We start from the raw sequence: 13581 nt of genomic DNA on the forward strand, positions 1-13581 counted from the left end.
AGCTGCATAAGGCTAAAGACTGAAGCCTGTCTGAGCATCCATCAGTATCCATGTATACGTTTATTCAATATGGATACTATAAAAGTAGACTATTATATTATAGGTCCTAAACTTTAAGGACTGTTGTCCACTTCTCTGCACAGTACAGCACTGCTGTGATTACAAACATTCTAATAGACCAACACCACACATATAGCTTTTTATCTCATCTCTATAGCCCTCTGGAGTTTGGCTGGAACCAGTGTGTGGCACACACACACACACACACACACACACACACACACACACACACACACACTCATAAATGTTTATGGTATAAGTCTATGTTGCTGTGTTGAATACTGGACTTAAGTTTGATTCAGTGTGTTTGCATCAACAATTCTTGTATGATTGTATTTTTTATTTAACTCGGATCTTTTGCAGTAGAAGAACAACACCGTTTTTTGTGCAGTGAAGCAAAGTATGTAGATCCTTCTTCAACCACAACTCTTTATACTTTCTCAGTGCTTTCTAAAACAACAAAGAAGACCTGTACTTAAACAATGAATTCAATTATTTCCCCTATTAGAGAAACAATCCACAAGGATTAGGAATGGGTACATCATCATCCTACACAAGTCTCTGGCAACAGCCATGCATAATGAAAACAGAAAAAAATGCCAGTCAAATGTTGATGAGAGTTGACTTAAAACATAAGTTAGTTTTAGTTAGTCAAACAACATTAGAGGTTTGAAGTTGTATTCTATATATTTTTTGGAAATTATTGGGTATTATTTACTTTATTTTACTTATTTTTAAGTATTTTAAGTAAGAATGTGTGATAAATCATCTGACTAAACCTGATGTTGCTTTTGCTGTGCTGGACTGTGCTTAACACTCTAAACAATAAATAATTAATGAATTTATACTGCAAATCAAACCTAATGTTCAACAACCAATAGTTCAAACTGCATATTTTATATATATATATATATACATATTATTCACAAATGTACAAAAACATACATACATTAATTGTATGAATGTGTTTCATCACACACATACCATACAGTAATGTACTGTACAGTATATTCAGTCTCTAAACAAAGTTATACTAACTTTTGTTGTTTTGCACTGTATGGAACAGAGAAGGATGCTTTGTTTGACTCTGGGACTGAAACAGTCGACAGTACCCAACAGTACTTTAGTTGGGACTAAAGTGAGCATACAGCTACACACTGTATCAAATATGTAAAGTGTGGGTGTTCTTTTGAAAGGTTTAATTGAAAGTCAGCCTAACCCAAACCCGTACTGAGTACCGATCGATACCGATCCAGTTCAGTTAAGACTAGTGTTGGGCAGTAGCGGCATTACTAGTTTAACTACATTTCTCAGTTGCGTGCTCGTACATCAAATAGCTTTTCAGTAGTGAAGCTATTTTACTGATCAAATAACATAGTAGCGTTCAGAGAAGCTACATTTCCCCAGGCATTTCTAAACTTTAAAAGCAGCAGACTTTCTGTTCTTCCATGTGACGTCACGTACCTATCCTTCAGCTGATACCTGTGAATTGTCTGCTGCAGAGGGGCTGGCTGGGAAGCGCGCAACAGGGGACAATGACAGAGGAGGGGAGCGAGAAGTCATCTCGTGAATCACTATGGCTGTATCTTGACAGATTTATGTTTCTGTTTATTTTTGTTTTTGTTAGCTTTGGGAAATACCTGAATGTGTTTTCTTCAATTTGTGTTTGATATCACTTGTCATTTTTTTCCAGGCTGAGTGGTTTAGTTATTGAAGTCATTTACAATTTTTCCACCAAATGTGCCTTAAATGAAGCATACATGCAAACACAGGTGTACTTCCCCCACAGTAGCATATACACACCATCTGTTTTTTGTGATTATGTGAGTATGTTTTTTGTTGTTTTTTGTTGCCATGGTTTTGTAGCAGTAAAAGCAGAGCGAGAACAGTTTAATAAACTATTGAACTGAGCATTTTCTGTTTTCTGATCTGTTTGTCTTACAGTTTTATTGATCACTAGATAGCAATGACTTTTAATCAGAGCTGGTGACTCGGACTTGCGACTCATACTCGAATCGCACTTAAGTCGCACTACACATTGACTTCAGACTCGACTCGGACTCGACCTCAAAAGACTTCAGACTTGACTCGGACTCGAGGCTGGAGACTCGCAAATTACCATTATTTTCATGTTATCATTTATATTCTCATTATTTATTATCTGTCATTCATCTTCTCTGTTTGCATTTGGGAAGTGATCTCTGGCTGTGACTGAGGCTGACAGTAAACACCAACATCACGCACGCGCCGTGTGTGTACGCGTGCATTTCGAGCAGAGCCCGTCTACTACTGTATACTGTATTAGAAACTCTCTGATTTCAAGACAAAGGCGAGTGAAAGAAGCCCAACAGGAGTCTCTTTTGATTTACTAGCACCATGGTTGGTGTGTTTTTTCATTTTGTTATCATTTACACAGTTATTTCTTTTTAAGGAAAATATTTGGTTGGTTTTTTTTTCAGGAATGTGAAAGAGGTTTTAAAGAACCAGTTTTTCATTTTTAAGTTAGTAAGTTATGGGGTACCGTTTGTAAAGCAGCTCACACTTTAAATAACAGCAACATTTTGTCACATTTAGCTTTAAAAAAATTTTTAAAAAACTGGTGTGAATTTTTGAGAGTCACTTTTTTGCACATTTACAAAAATATTTGTCAACTTAGAGATATTTTAAATATTTAAATCCAAATGTTAAATGTTACATTTAAATGCTAAATCTAAATCTAAATGCTAAATCTAAATCTAAATCTAAATGTTAAATCTAAATCTAAATGTTAAATCTAAATCTAAATGTTAAATCTAAATCTAAATGCTAAATCTAAATCTAAATGCTAAATCTAAATCTAAATGTTAAATCTAAATCTAAATGTTAAATGTAAATCTAAATGTTAAATCTAAATCTAAATGTTAAATGTAAACCTAAATATAAATGTTAAATGTAAACCTAAATCTAAATGTTAAATCTAAATCTAAATGTTACATTTAAATATTAAATCTAAATCTAAATGTTAAATCCAAATCTAAATCTAAATCTATATGTTAAATCTAAATCTAAATCTAAATCTAAATGTTAAATCTAAATCTAAATCTAAATCTAAATGTTGAATCTAAATGTTTCGAGTGAAACTAAATATTTAGCTAATATTCAAATTCAAATGCCGGTAACAGGAAGTACCAAAATAAAAGCTTGAGAAGGTCAGAGTGTGTTTATAGTGGCAAATAATGAATAAACCCCATCTTATCCGGGGAAATGGACTCTTGGACATGGATTATCGTGATAATAACTACCTAAAATAACAAACACGGTTGGAGAAACTTTATTTGAAGAGTACTGTGAGTTTTTAGTGTCACTTTTATGAAGGGTGCCGGACTTATGACCTGTTGCCACTACAGCCATCCACAAGGGGGCTCACTATGACTGATCTGTCATCCTACACCCTCGCTCCTCCATCCGGTACACTGTACTGTCGGCCATGGTCGCGCCGCAAACATGACTGAATCTGCTTTAGCTGAGAACATCCGCAGAGCCGTTCTGGCGGCCATACAGAGTACAGCAGTAGCCACTTCAAAGTTCCCCTCCAAGCTGAATGCCAACTGAATGGCAGCCGACTCCCAGCCAAGTTCCAGCCAAGTTCCAGCTGAGTTCCAGCAGCTGGAGAGACCCCCTCCTTCTCCTGGGTGTGTCTATCTTTTCCTGTAAACCCACCTATTCATTGTAATACAGGGTTTGACCAGGAGATGGCGCTTCGGTCACAAACTAGCCCACATTCTGATGTTTTATGATTTTTTACTGACAGGTCAGTGGTCATCCGAAATTCATCGAATCAAATCAAAAAATTAAATAACCTACTGACTACTGATTATTGTGTTATTTGTTTTGAATCTAACACAAAAAACGAAAAAAAAGGCTTTTCTTATTTTACTTTTAGGCTCAGATAAATAATACGAAATGACAAAAACGGACCACAGGACTGTATTTGATTATGTGCAATTATACAGCGCATTTGTGCCAGCCAACCCTGGTCTATTCAGTGCTTTAAGCCAGGTAAACCCAGCCACCTTATTAGCATTATCATTGCTCAACCTTTTGTTTGGGTTTAATGGGCCATTTGGTTCCATTGTCACACAAATCACGCACAGAGATTCAGAATCAGAATAGTGTTCATGGACGTCAGAACTATTTTCTGAGAGGGGTCACTGTGAGCTTTCATAATAGTCGAATCTCGCCTGCGTCACGGTGCTGCAGCCAGGTTTTCAGCCTGCGCAAGGCTGAGAAAGAGCGCTCAGATGCCGTGACAGATATGGGCCAGACAGAGTTTAATGAGCATTAATTATATGAAAAAGATAAGTCAGACAAATTGAGTTTACATTCAGATTCGTTATTATTATTACAGTAACTAAGTAGTTAATTAACTATTGGTGTAAAACTGAAAACTCAACCACACATATGTGCTGGACAGAGTGGGGGCACCACACACATCTACAACTACACCCCTCACTCACTTAGAAAAGATGTAAAACTGAAAACTCAACCACACATACAGTAGCATATGTGCTGGATATAGTGGGGGCACAAGCAGTGTCTTGATCTTGATTTTCGGTGGGGGAGGTGTCCAGCTCGAAGGTGATGGGTTGAGGGGGATGGTTACAGTGCTGTCCCATTGTCTTTCAAAGCGAATGCCCCCCGTCCCCCGCTGGCCCGCACTCACATTACCTCAAAACCCAAGTATACTAAAGCACGATTGCCTCCAACACATACGTTGCGCGAAAACATAACGCGTGCTGCGCCGGTAACACACAACACAGCCGATCAATTAACACAACGCACTATGATTAAAAAGTACAAGCATATTCTTCTGAGTCATGCCTGAATCATGCAGTAGCCTACTACAGATACTTGTGTAAAAAAGACGCACTGATTTCATTCACGCTCGCAGCCTCTCCAGCGGAGCAGCTATAGAATAGACTTAATTTAACAGAATGACTTGGAAGTCGCCAAATGACTTGCTTTAACGAATTTCGTTTATATAATGCAGATTTGTAAAATATTATTTTTATGAGGGTCACAGTCACAGACTGTAGAAACTTAGCATTTCATAATTGTGGTAGCAGCGGTGCAGCAGATGTAATGAAGTCCACGCAGCACGCTGGATGCAAACTGATATTAAGCCTATAGTCTATTCATTATAATGTTGATGGACATAAATTGAGTTATTTTGCCTTAATAATGATAAAATAACACAAAAAAATGGTCGGATTGGGAACCCATATAATATTAACACTACGTATTAAATAGCGCGCCCTGTTTTAAATCACTAGATTGGGTTTGTCTCATGGGCTATTTCTTGGTTTGACAGTGACAGTGATCAGTGATCAGTCAGAGGAATTAAGTGTCCGCGAGTGTTTCCTGTGACGGACGGTGTACTGTCAGATGTAAGGCAGCTTCAATTGCATCCTTACTTTCTAATGGATTAACTATATTGTACCCTTCATTAGGCGACTTTATACAGAAGAATAGAAGTAAATACAAGTAATATTAGTTAGTTGTAGTTGTATATAGTTATTGATAGAAGGTTGTGCATTTTGATCATAAACATTGAAGCAGATAATTACTGCTTACAACTCAATATGAAATTGTGAAACCTTTTCATTCATGGTGGCTTGAGTTGTCTTTAACTGGCATGATGGCATCCCATCAGCCATGTATGTGTTTGCATATGTGTGTGAAAGAGAGAGTGTGAGAGCATCATACATGTGCCTCATAAATGGACCTGGAGTCCATCAGACATCACACATGGTGCACTGCTAAGCCGAAGGGAAATAAACTCAATTAGGGAAAGATGGAGAATGGAGAAAGAGAGACGGATAGTTGATGCAGAGAGATAGATGGAGGGAGAGAGGGATAGATGGTATGATTTAGCTGATAGTAGAAATCATTTACCAGTGCAATTTGTCGACAAGGATCTGGGGATGTCTCAGTGTGTCAGCGCCTCAGTCACTTTGATGAATGATGGAAGTTCACTGACTCTAACACTATCTCTCTCTCACTTTGCCCATCTCTCTAACTCTCTCTCACTCAGCCTCTATTCCTGCTCCCTCTTTTCTGCTTTAAACCCCAGGAGAGCAAAACCATCTCCAGCTCAGTGTGTGTTCATGCCCTTGTGTATGTGCATGTACTATTTGTGCATGTACACAGGGAGATGCATCACACATTGGCTCATCATTTAGGCTTAGTAAAAAGAAAACCTCCATGTGAAGCATTTTCCCTGCAGGTCTCACTTCACAAATCAACCATTTTTAACTGCCTTTGTTCATGGTTAAATGGTGGTGAGTTTGTGTGTGTTTGTGGTAATGTATATGTGTGTTTTTGTGCTGGACTGCAGTGTGTGTATTGACCATGTGAGGCCAATATATCAACTCAGGTCTTTACCTATGCTGCGAGGCAAGGAGGCCTATCGATGAGGTCCCTTGTTTTATTTAAGCAAGACTCGCCCCAGGCCACACCTCCACCCTTTATAGACTTTGAGAGAAATATGAGCTAGGCCAATACAAAGGGGTGAATTACAGAGTTTAATGTGTGCACGTTGTGTTTGACCCTTGGTCCTGGCCTGTAGTTTTGAAATAAGAAAGTGATGCAGCAGTAACGTTTTGGATAACAAACAGAAATGGATAAAGAAAAAAATCTTATGAACGAGAAATTCAGTTCAAAAGCCCTGCCAGATGTTCTATCCACAAGACCAAAGTTATTTACATTACAGAGTATGTCGAGTCTCAAATACCAGTCACTGGCCAAGCAGCTGATACAGAGAGACCTCCTCCTGCTCAACAATGGTGTGTGTGTGTGTGTGTGTGCGTGTGTGTGAACAGGTGAGTGAGTGTAACTAGTTCCTAACTGATATCATAACTGACAGCAGATTTTTGGATCGATTGACAACCCTACAATAAACCAATGCATATTGACTTGGAGAGTCTTGATCAGGGTATAAGGCGCAATGGAAACAGGTTCTCCAGGTTCTCTTTCAAACTCTTCAAATGTTCAAACAACAAAACAGATATATTGCAACCTCTAAAACAACTTACATCAGATATACCATATGGCCAGTTTCAAGTCTTACAGTAGGAGAATGGATGATGCTGAGAATGTGTTTGAACACCAAACCAAAGATGTTTCACAAATATAAACAGGGGGGTTACAACAAAAAGGTACTCAAACAAGCTTTGACCAGAACTTCTTAGACAGTAAGCACCTCCAGAACAAGAGATCCTGTAAGCAACTACAATATCTAACACATAATCACCAAAACTGGGATATTGATGATAATGACCTCATCCTCCTCTGTTCAGTGTTGCACACACCTCCAGACTTCTCTTTCAGAAGGACACCAACACTCAGAGTCTGATGAGGAGTAACCTACCCACTTGACCCACCATTTGTTTCCCAAAAGTCCAATTGTACTTACATTTGTTGTTCTTGCAATCATTGACAAGACATTTGTGGATGTTTGTAGTAAAAAGACATTTCAATGCAGAAGCTTTGCTAATTGCAATACAACCTATGTTGTTTAAAGACTTGAATGTAAGTGTGGTTGTTTCTATATCGGCCACACAAAACACAAGCTGCAGGAGAGATATGCTTTTAGGACCCACAAACGAAATGAACCCATGGCATAGCACTACAAGGCTGTGGGCCACCCTAACCCAGACACTTTGAAACCCATGGCCATGGAAGTGATTCCAAAAGAAGTGGTGACAGACTCAAACACCTTGCCTGCCAACATGACACAGCATTTTTGGTGAGTGAGAGCTGAACAGCGCCACACACAGACTAGCCCCCTCCTTTGCCTACAGGCAGCTTCTTGAATGTGTGACCCTTGTGGGTGAGTTAACCATGAGTTTATCTAAAAAAAGAAAAGTCTTAGAAGAAAATAGGGAATTTAATCCTGCTTGTACAGATTCGTTTGCCTTCACTGCCAACAACGCTGGCTTGCCTGTGTGCTTGATATGTGGTGAGAATTTATCAAATAACAAAAAAAGTAACATTGAACATTTTCAAAGCAAGCACTCAGCATTTGGACAAAAGTATCAAACTGAAGATGAGCGAAAGAGAGCAATTTCAGAACTACTACGGAAAGCAAGCTGAGCAAAACACACTTTCAAGAAGTGGATGACCGCTCCAAATTCAACTACAGCTGCTAGTTTTGTGGCAGCTCAGGAGATTGTAAGGAGGGGGAAGCCGTTCACAGACGGAGAATACATGAAAGACTCAATCATAAAAATATCAGAGCATCTATTCTCCGACTTCAAAAACAAAGAGGAAATTGTTCAGAAAATTAGGGATATGCCTCTCTCTGCAAAGACCGTCAAGGACCGGACCATTAAAATGGCAACAAACATCACCAGTAAGCAAATTGATGACATAAATTCAGCTCAAGCATATTCAATTGCCTGTGATGAGTCAAGTGATATAAACGATATTGAGCAGACAGCACTGTTATGCAGATATGTGAACTCTGATGGGCTGCAGGAAGAACTGATTGAACTCATACCACTAAAGGGCCAAACACGGGGATAGGACATTTGTGAGGCTGTTGTGAATTGTCTCAAAGCCAAAGAAATAAACACCACTCACCTGGTGTCAGTGTCTACTGATGGGGCACCCAGTATGAGAGGAGCACAGAAGGGCTCACAAATGAGAGCCTATAGTCGTGTGTGAAGATTAAAGTCACATCTTACAGCCCTGACATATGGAAGATCTGCAGCGAGCTTCAGAAACAGAAGTCATATTAAACAGGTAAGAACAACAGGATTAAATAGGGTTTTTGGGGGGGGGGGGTTCAGAAAAAAATGTTATTTTGGACCTGCAGCTGATGTAGTTTTTGTTGTATGTTCAGGTGCTTGCTGGCTGAGAAAGAAAACTGAAGAGGATGAGAGCGCACTGAAATGGACTTGTCACAAACGTTCAGAATGTTATGCTTACTTTGTTAAAGCTGCTAAGCTGTTGCTAAATGTTGTATTTATATAGTTTTTATTTTACACAAATATGGGGAGGACTCAAATAGGCCTCATTTATTCATTTATTTCAAAGAAAGCCTACACATAATTAAAATCATTAAAAGTGCATCATTAAAAGTAAATATTTTCTGGGATTTTTTTTCAAAATCTGGAGGGCAGACTTCTTCAAATTTCAAAAGATAAAATGGGCCATTCTTTTAAGGTAAAATGGGCCACCCTCTGAATAGAATTTTAGCAGATTTTTAATGGTTCCTCTTATTAAGAAATATTTATATTATTAATATATTATTATATTATGCATGTATGATATGCCTGTGTGTGTGTGTGTGTGTGTGTGTGTGTGTGTGTGTGTGTGTGTGTGTGTGTGTGTGTGTGTGTGTGTGTGTGTGTGTGTGTGTGTGTTTGTGTGTGTGTGTGTGTGTGTGTGTGTGTGTGCATTCTTGACATGCATGCACACATACTCACTCACTCACTGTATGTGCCAGCATGATTTGTGCACATACTGTACACCACACACACTTAAAAGAGAAAATGTGAAAGAGGCATGTAAATAAAGAAGTAACAGATGTTTAAGGAAAGTAACATTAAACTTATGATTACAGACAATATGTCAAACAAAACAAAAAAACAGGGAGTAGAGAAGAGGTTAAGAAAGAAACAGGAAAATAAAGGATGTCAATGAGGGAATCTGTAAATACAATCAGTGGGTAAAGGAGAGGAAGAGGGGAGCATGAGGTTATTATAAGAAGACAGTCCAGAAAAGCCAAAAAGTGATCACACACTCTCTTGCAAGAGCATGGAATATTTCTTATGAAATAGTTGTTTTGATGCAATTTAACTTTAATATTATATTGTTATAGTACATAGATGTGTTTTGAAATTAAAGCTTATTAGATTGTTTTATTAGAAATTACTCTGTTTCCTTTGCAATTTTAGTGGCCCATTTTTACAACAGCTGTAGACAATTATATTTTCTTACATAAATTCCACACAAAAAAACAAACCTTTGTAATCATAAGAACACAAATAAATGTCATACATTGTTCTTTTGTTAGTTTCCCATGCCATTGCCCATTGCCATGCCCAATTTAGCTGATATCACCCTGTTGTTCTGTTGTTGTAAGAGGTAAAATTAAAAAAAGATTAAAAGTTTTAATGTTTATAAGCTGTGTTGTGTTTTGCAGCTCCAGACTATTTTTCTTTGGTGGGAGAGGGGGCAAAATGGCTCTTTTGATAATAAAGGTTGCAAACCCCTGCTATATACCTTTGAACTGCGCAATCCTGTTTAAATGCAGTTTTTTCATCTCTGTATACCTAATATCTTTATAAAATTGCCCTTTACATACTGTATACTCTTGTTTTGTGATTTAAAAAATCTTATTTTTACTTCTTTCCTTTCTGCTATTATAGCTGTGAGGTTGCAGCTGTTTTGTTGTTCTTATTGTCATATCATGTAGGTAGTCTCTTAAAATGGGGAGAATTAACATTCCATGTGAGCTAGTCAAATGACCACTTGAAGAATTTTAAATTGAACACCTCTTTTCATTGTACCTTATACCCTGATGAAGTCTCTCTGAATCGAAACATGTTTATTCATTATTTAATAAAGGATTTCTAACTTAGAATCACAGTGCATCAGATGTTTTTCATCTGCCAACCAATACCATGGACTTTCATTAAAGGTAAGCTGGACAGTCATTGTCTTTTTTTAAATTTTTACTTGACCACTTGCCTTATATTTGAAGAGCATCTGATTTTTTACTTTAACATTACCAACATTATTGGACTTGAGCCAGTGTAGCATTCCTTCTAACAAGCACAAGACGAGTCCCATTTTATTATTGATGACTTGACTTTTGTATGTGAAGTGAGCCTAAGTAAGCCCTTAATTGAGCATGCAGCTCCTCTGCCTGGGGAGTCGACAATGACTCTCTGCTGAGAATGACATGGCTACAGTCAGTGAGCCATCGGCAAACTGCTTTGTTATGCCCAACCCTATCAATCGCTACGCATGCGAATAGCCAATTTCAATTCTGCTATTGATTGGAAAAACCTTTGGAATGACTAAGGTCAAAGTCTTATCCTCTTCAAAAAGCCAATGATTGATTTTCAAAAGATTTTAAGCCAGTTTCCATCTAGTTTTGAAGCAGTGCAGAAGAAAAGTGGGGTGCTAAATATGTCAGATAGATATATCATCATCAGTTGGAGGAAATGATTATCTGACAGGCATGTATATTAGAGAGACACTCTGGGGTGAAAGAGCATCATATTCACCTTAACAGGGAAGAGAACAGGAATCACAGCAAATGAAGAGGGAAAATCCCAACTTATATTAGAAACATGTATTTCAAACCAGAGCATGTCATCAAAAGAGTACCAGTTAATTTGATTTCCCTCATCTCTTGTAAGGGATTCAGTTTGCATCACTTTCCTTTGGTCTACATGTTTGTCATCCCTGTGGGAATGTGTGTGTGTGTGTGTGTGTGTGTGTGTGTGTGCGTGCATGCGCGTGTGTGTGTGTGTGTGTGTGCGTGCGCGTGCGTGCGCGTGCGTGCGTGTGTGTGTGCACAAAAGCACAGAGCGACTTGTTGGTGTTTCTGTGGAAAATAGGTCTCAGAACTCCATCTGTTTCTGGACGAGAGCCACTCCGCTTCCACTTACTGATTTTATCAACAAGAAAAGCATCTGAACATCTGTGGTTAAAACATCTGTACTGATTTATTAATGAATATAGGTGATTCTTACAGTGCCTGTTATAAACAGCTGTTTATACTTTATGAAAATTTCTCCTTCAGCTCATCAAATCCCAGCAGCATCTGATGGCAGCAGCACTGATATGTTGATAAATGTGAAAAATGTGTTTACAATGTGTTAAACCCAAAACACACCCATGATTGATTAAGAGACTCAAGTACAACACTTTCCACTGTTGAAATAGCAAAAGTGGATTTGGACACGCCCTAAATCCACTTGCACCGTGTGCTTCAGTATGGAGCTAAATGATCATATGTTTTCTTCATTTGAAAAGAAATTTGAAACTGAAAGTCTTTTGAAAGTTTTGATATTGAAATTTGAAGAAAGTATTAAAAAACAAAATGAATTATTTTGAATAAATTATTTATTTTCATCCAAATCTTTTTCTTTTTACAGTTTCAAATCTCGTCTTCGCGGTTTCAAATCTTTTTTTTAGGTTTCAGCTGAATTTTTTCAGTTTCAGACTTTTGGCCTTGATATTGCTTTGTGGGCGTGGTATGAAGGGAAAGGGGTTGGAAATAACGATAGACAGCAACAATAAAGCAACATGAACAATTAACTAAATTACACAAAATTGTACCACAAATGAATTATAAACTCTCATATGCTCAAAATGCCAACCCACCTCACACGATGCCTTTTAAACTTAATGGCATAAACTGACGCTCAGTTTCAATGTCCCAGGAGTATGTGACAAATGTATTTACTTTGTTATGTAATGTATGTTTTCTTGACAGGGTTAAATAAAACCTACTTTGACCTCTGTCTTTACTTTATGTTAAGCATAAAACTTCACTCTGGAATTATTTCTCATACATTGCTTATCCTTAAAAATGAGTAAATGAGAGGCAAGAAGACCACAATTTAATAAATATTTATTTGCACAAAAACAGATCCAACAAGCCCCTAATTCACTGTGGGGAAAAACCAAGTAAAGCAAAGGGAGAAGACAGAATAGGAAAGGGAGAGGAAGAGCTGTGATAGATGATTTGGCTAGATTTGTGATAGTAATGTAATAATAATAAATGTCACAGCTCAATCATCTATTTTTTGTGTAATTTAGTTCATTTAATAGTTTAATTTGCATTGCAGTTGGTTGATTCATTAGTTAAGAGTTGTATAGATTCCGCCATTAGGTGGTGCTGTAGAGTCAGTAAGAATTGAGTTGTGAAGGTGTCGAGAGAAGAAGAAAACTAGTTCGGTGTACACAGCATGAGAGTAGCAGTAGTTGAAGAAACATACTGATGTACTGTGAAGGTAAAGAATAAAGACACTGTAAATTACAGTCCTGCTTGTGAGTCCTTAGCTGCAACATTAACTATATTAAACAGCTGTAGTTTGAAGCTAATTTAGCAAATGCTAACCATATGCTTCTAACTTAACTTGGGCAAATCCTCCACCTAAACACATCCTATGTTACAAACATCGACATCAATATAATCCAGCATATAGGATCATCTGTGAGGTGTTTCATACCTGCAGCATCAGCAGCACAGGAGACCTCCTCCTTTATAGTTATGCTGTCTATCATTATTTCACGCCCCTCTCTCTCCATACCATGCCCCACAAAGCAATATCAGGGCCAAACGTCTGAAACTGAAAAAAATGTACCTGAAACTGAAAAAAAGAAAGAAAAAAAGATTTGAAACTGTTAAAAGAAAAAGATTTGGATGAAAATAAATAATTTATTCAAAATAAAATAATAATTATTTTTGTATTAATACTTTCTTTTATTTTTCAAATTTTAATATCAAAACTTGGA

The 13581-nt window shown here is 37.6% G+C and overlaps 1 protein-coding gene across 2 annotated transcripts in view; it reads left to right on the forward strand.

Annotated features, from left to right (window-relative positions):
- rbfox3a (RNA binding fox-1 homolog 3a) overlaps positions 1-13581 on the forward strand; it is a 259104-nt gene that overhangs the window by 147044 nt on the left and 98479 nt on the right. The gene's annotated exons all lie outside the window — the stretch shown is intronic.

The sequence above is a fragment of the Scomber japonicus genome, chromosome 20 (assembly GCF_027409825.1).
Source record: "Scomber japonicus isolate fScoJap1 chromosome 20, fScoJap1.pri, whole genome shotgun sequence".
Taxonomy (NCBI): Eukaryota; Metazoa; Chordata; class Actinopteri; order Scombriformes; family Scombridae; genus Scomber; species Scomber japonicus.